We start from the raw sequence: 9564 nt of genomic DNA, 5'->3' as shown, positions 1-9564 counted from the left end.
AGACCTGTGTGAACATAACAAAAATAACTATTTAGTTATCTCAGACTATTACTCTAGGTACATAGAGATACTACATATGACAACAACAACCAGCGCTCAGGTAGCTCTGAAGCTGAAAGCAACGTGTGCCCGGTACAGTATACTGGACGTGGTTGTTAGTGACAACAGACCGCAGTTCTCAAGTGCTGAGTTTCAAGACCTAGCTCGTGAGCTCGACTTCCAACATATCACATCAAGCCCGCATAACGCAAAAGGAAATGGTCATGCAGAAAGGGCCGTGCAGACTGCAAAGAGAATCCTGAAGCAGAAGGACCCTCTCATTGCACTCATGTGTTATAGGTCAACTCCAAGCAGCACCACGGGAGCCAGCCCAGCTGAACTCCTAATGGGCCGGAAGATCAGGACGACATTTCCTACCCTCAACAGAAAGCTACAACCCTCATGGCCTGATAAGCAACGGATCAAGTGGAAAGATGAGGCTGAAAAGCTTTCTATAACCGACGTCATGGAGTATAATCCCTACCTTCCCTGCAGCCAGGTAGTCGAGTTCTCACCAAGCTGGACCACCAGAAATCCTGGACAGCTCCTGCCACGGTCCTACCTCATTGAGATGCAGCAGGGGGCGACGTTTCGGCGCAACTGACGCCATCTCCAGGAGGTGCCCACTCCAGAGCCAGCTGGGAGCACAGCGCCCATCTCACCCATTGGCAAGGACTCCTGTCCAGAGCCAGATAACACTGTTGGGCTTGGGACTGCTTCACACACCCCCTGTGTCAGCACACATGCTGGTGCTGGAAAACTGTTACAGACCAAGTCTGGACGGATCATTAAACCAGTTGTTAAATGGGACTTGTGAGTGTCTGTGACCTCACATATTCTTATGGCCTTTGGGAAAAGGGAAACTGGGAGAATGAAGATGGTGTGAATTGTTAAATGTTAAAAGAGTTCCAGAATGTAACACACTGTGAAATGCTGATCTGAATGTTGATTAGTTCTGTTGATGGACATTTAACTATGTTCTTGATGTATATGTTTACTTTTCAAGGGGGGAAAGTTAAACAAAAAAAAAGAAGGGGCTATGTCATAGTATTAGTTACTATGGTAATATGCACGACAGTGTCCTAAGCTGTTCCCGGCAACTTTATAAGTAAGACGAGCCTTACGTCAGAAAAAGGCGACGTACTAGAGAGAAGGTTATACACACATTGGCTGAGCTGTGCTGCATGCTATGAGAGAGAGAGTACAGCAATAAAGCAGAGTTACACACAACTTTCTCCGTTTGTCTTGACATTCCGTGATTTATCACAATGTCCACATGACCAATGATCCGCAGCTTAGATGTTTAATTATAGAAATCACGAAACCGAATACCTTTTTTTTTACTAGTACAAAGCGGCGGCAGATTTAGGTATAGGCGACATGGGCAGCCGCACAGGGTGGCAACTTGCAGGGGGCGGCTCAGGGCGCCCAAACAAAACAATGCGGAATGGTGACATTTGCGCGATCGGTTTTCTTTCGCTCATTTGCACATCATGTCAATGATATCAAGTCACCGTGTGGGACTGGGGGTCCATTAACCTTGTCCGAGTGGGCGCCCTGATTCTAGTTTGTGAGCTAGGCAGGCTGGGAAGGTCTACCACTCAGAAGTACGAGATGGGGAGGGGGCTGGGGGTAGGTTGACCTCGGGTCTCCCCACTTGTAGGGGGAGCGGGGGAATCTATCACATAGCACACCTCTAACTTTGTACAGTACTAATTCAATTAGTAAAATCAGTCACACTACGAAATACTACCAAATAAACACAATTAATTCATATTACTGTGAATATATAGTTTCACAGACAGATTGTTGCATTTTTTTCTGGTTTGTGTGAAATCGTTAAGAATAATATAAAACCAGTGTGCATACCACCAAGGTGACAACCAACAAGCTAGAACCACCACTGGTACAAAGTGACGCTCTTGCCCCAGTCCAGAACGTGTATTAATATGTCAGAACCAGGAATCTGTGAGCAAACAACTAATTATCTAACGGGAATACTAGCTCTATATAGGACATCCCATATTACATAAAATATGTAACATCCTATTGGCTAATAACTAGGAAGAGCTCCAACTAGGCATCTGGCGGTCCAGATTTGGCCAATTCCTTGATAGAAAAGTACACAGATTGCTACAAAAATACCTATTCAAAAATAATAATAGTGAGACTGGTTCAGAGAAGAGTCATAAAGCACTGTACTGGGTTGTTCAAGCAATCTTCGCCAGAATATAATTGTGTGTCTGTTCAGAGCTTAATCCTGAATTTGCACAATATCTGAGCTCACGTATCACTGCCAGCCTTCCAAGCTCTTTTTGCCATGAGCTGCCGCTAATTCTCTCTAAGCTGTGGATCGTCCAGTTTAACAAGGCCCTGGGCAATTTGTTATTCCTGTCACCAGACCTCTCCCCCGATCTGAGTGTTTGTCTAATAAAGTAATCTGTGACACTGCAGACCAAAGAGAGCATAGCAAAAACAGAGGAGATTCTAATGTAAAGAACAGCTTGTGCTATTATCACATTGTGAATAGGCAAATGGCTGCCTGAAATGTTTCATATGAATAAACAAATGCAAATATCCACAGCATAATCGGAAACAGAGGCGTTGCTAGGACTGGATCTTTTTTCTTCAGCTCGAGATCTTTTTGATATTAAATGTATTATATATATATATATATATATATATATATATATATGTGTTTTCCATTGTCGGTTGTCTATCACACTCACGCTCTCTGCTGGTGTCATTAGTTGATACATGTAAATATATTACAGCGATGTGATGGGAGAGACACCTCCTTAGTTGACCGTTTTGGATTTGCCCAAAGTTTTGCTACAATCGAATTGGTCAACTGAATCTATCATGCCATGCTGCTGTGTGTTGTACAGGTTAGGTCATATGGTTGTTATTCAGAACTTTTAGATTAATTTGTTATTATGATACAGAATGTTGTTTCCCCGTCTTGCAAGCAGTTGATTGGCACAGTATGCTGGTACACCGGTATGCATACAGTAAAAAAATAATAATAATAAGATTACATTTTTATTTTCCATTACTATGGGCCTTTAGGGTATCATTACTTTATCCTGTCAGGATATTTTTTCTTTGAATGACAAAGAGAGAGAAAAAAATCCCATGAGTCCTCACCGGAAATACCTTTACGAAGTTCATCTTCAGAGTTTGCATTATTAAGTGGCATCATTACAGTCTGCCAGAAACAGCTTTGAGTTCACCCCACCACCTGCACACATCCATTGATTATACATACAGTAGCTACTCATTAAAAGGAAAACTACAAACCAGCATTTGAATGTTATAGCCTTTTTTGGTAAGTCAGTTTACATTTTTGTTTTATTGATTTATTTTGCGATCTTTAGTGTGAAATACGGGGTTTCAGATTGATGTTAAAAAAAGTCATATAGTCATATAATTTCAAAAGTCAAAGTCAATAGGTTGCGAATGCAAGGGGTTACTGTATAACCAAACTGTCGCAAGGGAGGAGGCAGCGAGCTGATAAGAGAGCCTGTCCTGAGGTAGGGGCTAGGGGCGTCAGCAACACAACTCCAGACAGTAACCTCAGGGGCCCCGTAGGGCTGCACCTTGGCCGCCCAGTCATGCTCTTACTGGGAACTGTCTAGAATTAGCATATACAAGGCGGGGCTACAGAGGTCAACTCTTACGCCCTCCACTTACAATAGCAAGGCCATCTGCTCTACTAGTGCAGCTAGGAGCATGGCCGTAATCTACTTGCACAATATTTGGCGTGGGCAATCAAGCAAGTTGTGCTGCCTCCGCGCATTATCATGGTAGTGGACCCCTGATCCAATAGGAGCGGGGCCACAGACCCAATGAAACACAACATAATACATAGCCGGCTAGTCAACAGAGTAGCCGAACTGAAAACAGAAATATATATCGCAGCAGGAACATTCATTCTGCCTCCGTGCAGCACAGGAGCATCCTACTCAACTGAACAGTACAGAGCAGAGAGCTCCACTGTGCTGACAACTTAAAATGTCATACAAATGAACTATATACCACCACGGGGCGCAGGAACCACTCAGCCCCACTCAAGTGCTTACCACTGAGGACAGCAGCAGTGGCCTCTTGCTATATGGCACACAGCCAGAGCGGGCCACAGAGCTGCTGACCAAGGAACTATGTACACAGCGAGGCAGCGAACAACTCAGCTGGGAGCAGCAGCATTGAGCTCCATTCTATACAGGCTAGAACGTATATATACATAGCGGGATACAGGTCAGATGCCTGCACTGTCAGCAGAACTGTCACTCGTCTCCTGACCTTCTCCAGGACCACCGGGAGAAAGGGGAGCGGTGTGAACACGTAAAGGATACCACACGTGCCATATTGGGCAGTGGGTGGACTCTGCCGAGGCAAGGAGATCCACTTCCGCTTTGCCAAATCGGCTCCACAATTGCTGTATCACAAGCGGGTGGAGGCATCAGTGCAGTGGGGGCACCGGTCAGTGTTTGCACTAGGGGGCACACAAAAACTGAAACGCTGCCATATCAAGTGGAGCGTCTAGCAGGCTCGCAGCTGTAAGTGCATCTCCACCCGACAATGTTTATGGACACGGGAGCAGTGCAACACCAACTAGATGCAACCTTGTTGCCGGACAGAATACTGTATATTCCAAGCACTAGGTGCCGGATACAAGTGCTGCGTAGGCCCGTAGGCTTAACCACACCGTGTGTGCCGGGGTTTCCGGGGACACCAGGTGACTGATGGTAGTAGCGGGATCTAAAACCGAGGCCTGCACACATGGACAAGGAGGCGTAGCAGAGCTCTTTCTCAATGAGCTCAGAGAGCGATATCTCCTATAGCCGCAGCTGTGGGCTGTAGTGCGGGCGCAAGCCCATCACACGGGCGAGATCTTTTATGACACACCGAGGCTCAGACCGGGCAGCCGGGCCTCGGATTTTACTGCCGCTGCTAGCGCTCCTGCTGTGGAAAAAGCCCTGTGGCAAAAAACTAACACAGCAAGCAGTCAGATTATATAAGGCACTACATAAACACGACTACTATTTTTAAAAGTGCTGTATTTAAAAACTAAACTGAAACACACACTAATAACAAACAACACAGACTTGAACCCAACCAATGGAAACAGTGGTAATAATAATAATAAGGTCTAGTGCACAGACAAGACACAGAGAGCTCACGTTCTCGGGTCTAGCGAAATGGCAAAAGAGGACAAACCTGGGCAGACGTCACGTTTTATAGAACAGGAAGTTCGAAAGGACCTGTTCTGAGGGACGTCCGCAGGGGCCAATGGCAGGTTTGATAGAGTGATTTTCAAATGGGTTTCTACAGAAGTGCACAGAAACCCCTCCCCCTTGAGCAGTGCTTCCAACTTGAAAGTCGATTATAACTTATTATTATTAATTCTCTTTTATTGATTTTAAGTTAAAACTTTGTTGTTACATACTATGAGAGCATTTCATAAAAGGATTTGTTTTACTATGAAGCAACAATAACATGATTGTTTAATAGTACAATAGTCTCCAAAACCAGTCTAGGAACCTCGGTAGTTGCTGTTGAAAGTGAACTGTGGCACTACGAGATGAGGCAGTGTTCTTTCACTGTTAAAATAATGTTTTCGGAAATCTGTTTTTTTTTCCTCATGTCTGCTGGAATTGAATTGGGGTTCAAGTGCAAGAACATTATATGTTGGTCTAGTTTTATAAAGTAATGGAAATTTCAGTGTAGCTCTTGTTATTCAATAAGGATTTATAAAACATATATATTGATGTTGCTGAATCAACTATGAATCTTGATTCAAAGATCATATCAGTAGATTACAGAATGAATTAATTAGTAAAATCCTCATTTACAACAGTAACAACTGTATGCATAGTATATATGTATAGTCCTATAGTTACTCCACAAATAGACCAGAACACTGGTATTCATTCAGGAAGTTCATTCAACATAATCTGAAATAGATATATATACATCGATCAGCCATAACATTATGACCACTGACAGGTGAAGTGAATAACACTGATAATCTCGTTATCATGGTACCTGTCAGTGAGTGGGATATATTAGGCAGCAAGTGAACATTTTGTGCTCAAAGTTGATGTGTTAGAAGCAGGAAAAATGGGCAAGCGTAAGGATCTGAGCAACTTTGACAAGGGCCAAATTGTGATGGCTAGACGACTGGGTCAGAGCATCTCCAAAACTGCAGCTCTTGTGGGGTGTTCCTGGTCTGCAGTGGTCAGTACCTATCAAAAGTGGTCCAAGGAAGGAAAAGCGGTGAACTGGCGACAGGGTCATGGGCGGCCAAGGCTCATTGATGCCAGTGAAGGCTGTCCCGTGTGGTCTGATCCAACAGACGAGCTACTATAGCTCAAATTGCTGAAAAAGTTAATGCTGCTTCTGATAGAAAGGTGTCAGAACACACAGTGCATCTCAGTTTGTTGCGTATGGGGCTGCATAGCCGCAGACCAGTCAGGGTGCCCATGCTGACCCCTGTCCACTGCCGAAAGCACCTACAATGGGCACGTGAGCATCAGAACTGGACCACGGAGCAATGGAAGAAGGTGGCCTGGTCTGATGAATCACGAGTTCAAGGTGTTGACTTGGCCTCCAAATTCCCCAGATCTCAATACAATCGAGCATCTGTGGGATGTGCTGGACAAACAAGTCCGATCCATGGAGGCCCCACCTCGCAACTTCCAGGACTTAAAGGATCTGCTGCTAACGTCTTGGTGCCAGATACCACAGCACACCTTCAGAGGTCTAGTGGAGTCCATGCCTCGACGGGTCAGGGCTGTTTTTGCGGCAAAAGGGGGACCTACACAATATTAGGCAGGTGGTCATAATGTTATGGCTGATCAGTATATATATATATATATATATATATATATATATATATACTCACCTAAAGGATTATTAGGAACACCTGTTCAATTTCTCATTAATGCAATTTTCTAATCAACCAATCACATGGCAGTTGCTTCAATGCATTTAGGGGTGTGGTCCTGGTCAAGACAATCTCCTGAACTCCAAACTGAATGTTTGAATGGGAAAGAAAGGTGATTTAAGCAATTTTGAGCGTGGCATGGTTGTTGGTGCCAGACGGGCCGGTCTGAGTAATTCACAATCTGTTCAGTTACTGGGATTTTCACGCACAACCATTTCTAGGGTTTACAAAGAATGGTGTGAAAAGGGAAAAATATCCAGTATGCGCTAGTCCTGTGGGCGAAAATGCCTTGTTGATGCTAGAGGTCAGAGGAGAATAGGCCGACTGATTCAAGCTGATAGAAGAGCAACTTTGACTGAAATAACCACTCGTTACAACCGAGGTATGCAGCAAAGCATTTGTGAAGCCACAACACATACAACCTTGAGGCGGATGGGCTACAACAGCAGAAGACCCCACCGGGTACCACTCATCTCCACTACAAATAGGAAAAAGAGGCTACAATTTGCACAAGCTCACCAAAATTGGACCGTTGAAGACTGGAAAAATGTTGCCTGGTCTGATGAGTCTCGATTTCTGTTGAGACATTCAGATGGTAGAGTCAGAATTTGGCATAAACAGAATGAGAACATGGATCCATCATGCCTTGTTACCACTGTGCAGGCTGGTGGTTGTGGTGTAATGGTGTGGGGGATGTTTTCTTGGCACACTTTAGGCCCCTTAGTGCCAATTGGGCATCGTTTAAATGCCACGGCCTACCTGAGCATTGTTTCTGACCATGTCCATCCCTTTATGACCACCATGTACCCATCCTCTGATGGCTACTTCCAGCAGGATAATTCACCATGTCACAAAGGTCGAATCATTTCAAATTGGTTTCTTGAACATGAAAATGAGTTCACTGTACTAAACTGGCCCCCACAGTCACCAGATCTCAACCCAATAGAGCATCTTTGGGATGTGGTGGAACGGGAGCTTCGTGCCCTGGATGTGCATCCCAAAAATCTCCATCAACTGCAAGATGCTATCCTATCAATACGGGCCAACATTTCTAAAGAATGCTTTCAGCACCTTGTTGAATCAATGCCACGTAGAATTAAGGCAGTTCTGAAGGCGAAAGGGGGTCAAACACAGTATTAGTATGGTGTTCCTAATAATCCTTTAGGTGAGTGTATATATTATTATTATTATTATTATTATTATTATTATTATTATTATTATTATTAAACAAATCACATGGAGTACAATTGTCCTCTGAATATTTTTGTGTAAGTAAAATATAATCTGTATACTACTGCATTCCCATTAGTGCCACGTGATCACATACAGATAGTTATACATATTTTAGCAAGATGATAGAGATTAGGATATTAAACATAGATTAGCAATGATAATCTTAAACCATGTGCATATGTTAAAAGCTTGGCTAAAGCTCTTGGAATTAAACACTACATAGGGATGGGTTATCTCAAGCTTCCTCAGTTTCAAGTACCAGAAAACACTAAAGTACAGTAATAGACAAACAAGGACAGGATAATGAATAAACCAATAAACCTTATTTTAAAAATGAACATCTTTATTGTTACACTTTGATAAAGATGTTGTGGTTTGTGAATGTATTACTTCATACATTATTTAGATTTAATATATCAAAGGGGGGAATAAATGTTACATTTGGAGACCACAAAATGCCAGTTTGACTTCTTATCACCGAGGAACATAGTCACATATTTTGCATAACCCTGTAATTTAAATACTTAAACCACAAAGGTATTGTTTTGTGCATTGGCCTTGACATAGAAGGAAAAAATACAAAAAATACAATAATACAAATAAAATACACACACTTACAGCATTATTTAATATTTGCAGGCTACACATATGAAAAATTATTTAGCAGCTGGTAAAATGTTATTTATGAAAGAAACATGGTGAAATGCGGCAGATTAATTCCTCCCATTCCATACTAAAAGATATTCCTTAACCTTGAAATTCTCCATTACTGATTTTTCATGTTTTCTCAGCTCCTGCTGCATACTTTATTTTATTTCCACCCTTAAGCATTCAATTTAATCTCTGATTGGGATTGCTCATTTTCTAAAGTCAGAAACTCAAATTTACATAAAGTTTCTCCAAATCAAACTAAATTCATTCCTAGATGTGCACACTAATTATTTGCAAAGAGTTTCATTTCAAAGGTTTACAGGTTTGTGTCTAATCACAGACTAATAACTGCAAATAGCCACACCAGGCTTTGTACAACCATAAAACATTGTTGCAGACTATGAACATCTTAGAGTATGTAACAGCTAAAATTATGTGGCACCAAACACTTTGCCAATGCAATACATAAGTTTGAATGCAGAATTTCATCTGTAATAGTTGTCCACCAAGCTTTACTTGTTTTTGAAGCAGTCCTATCAACCGTCGCAATTTGTTTTGTAAATAAGGGGTGTCTGTAAGTGGAGCTCAGTCCTGTCCAGTCATGTTCACAGCTACAATGGAGATTACTTTAGTCTCTCAATGACTTTCATGTGTTTTTAAAATAGCTGAGCTTGTTTTACCATGAGATTTTA

The sequence above is a fragment of the Amia ocellicauda genome, chromosome 1, assembly GCF_036373705.1.
Source record: "Amia ocellicauda isolate fAmiCal2 chromosome 1, fAmiCal2.hap1, whole genome shotgun sequence".
NCBI lineage: Eukaryota > Metazoa > Chordata > Actinopteri > Amiiformes > Amiidae > Amia > Amia ocellicauda.
The sequence above is the reverse complement of the archived record's forward strand: the minus strand, read 5'-3'. Positions refer to the sequence as shown.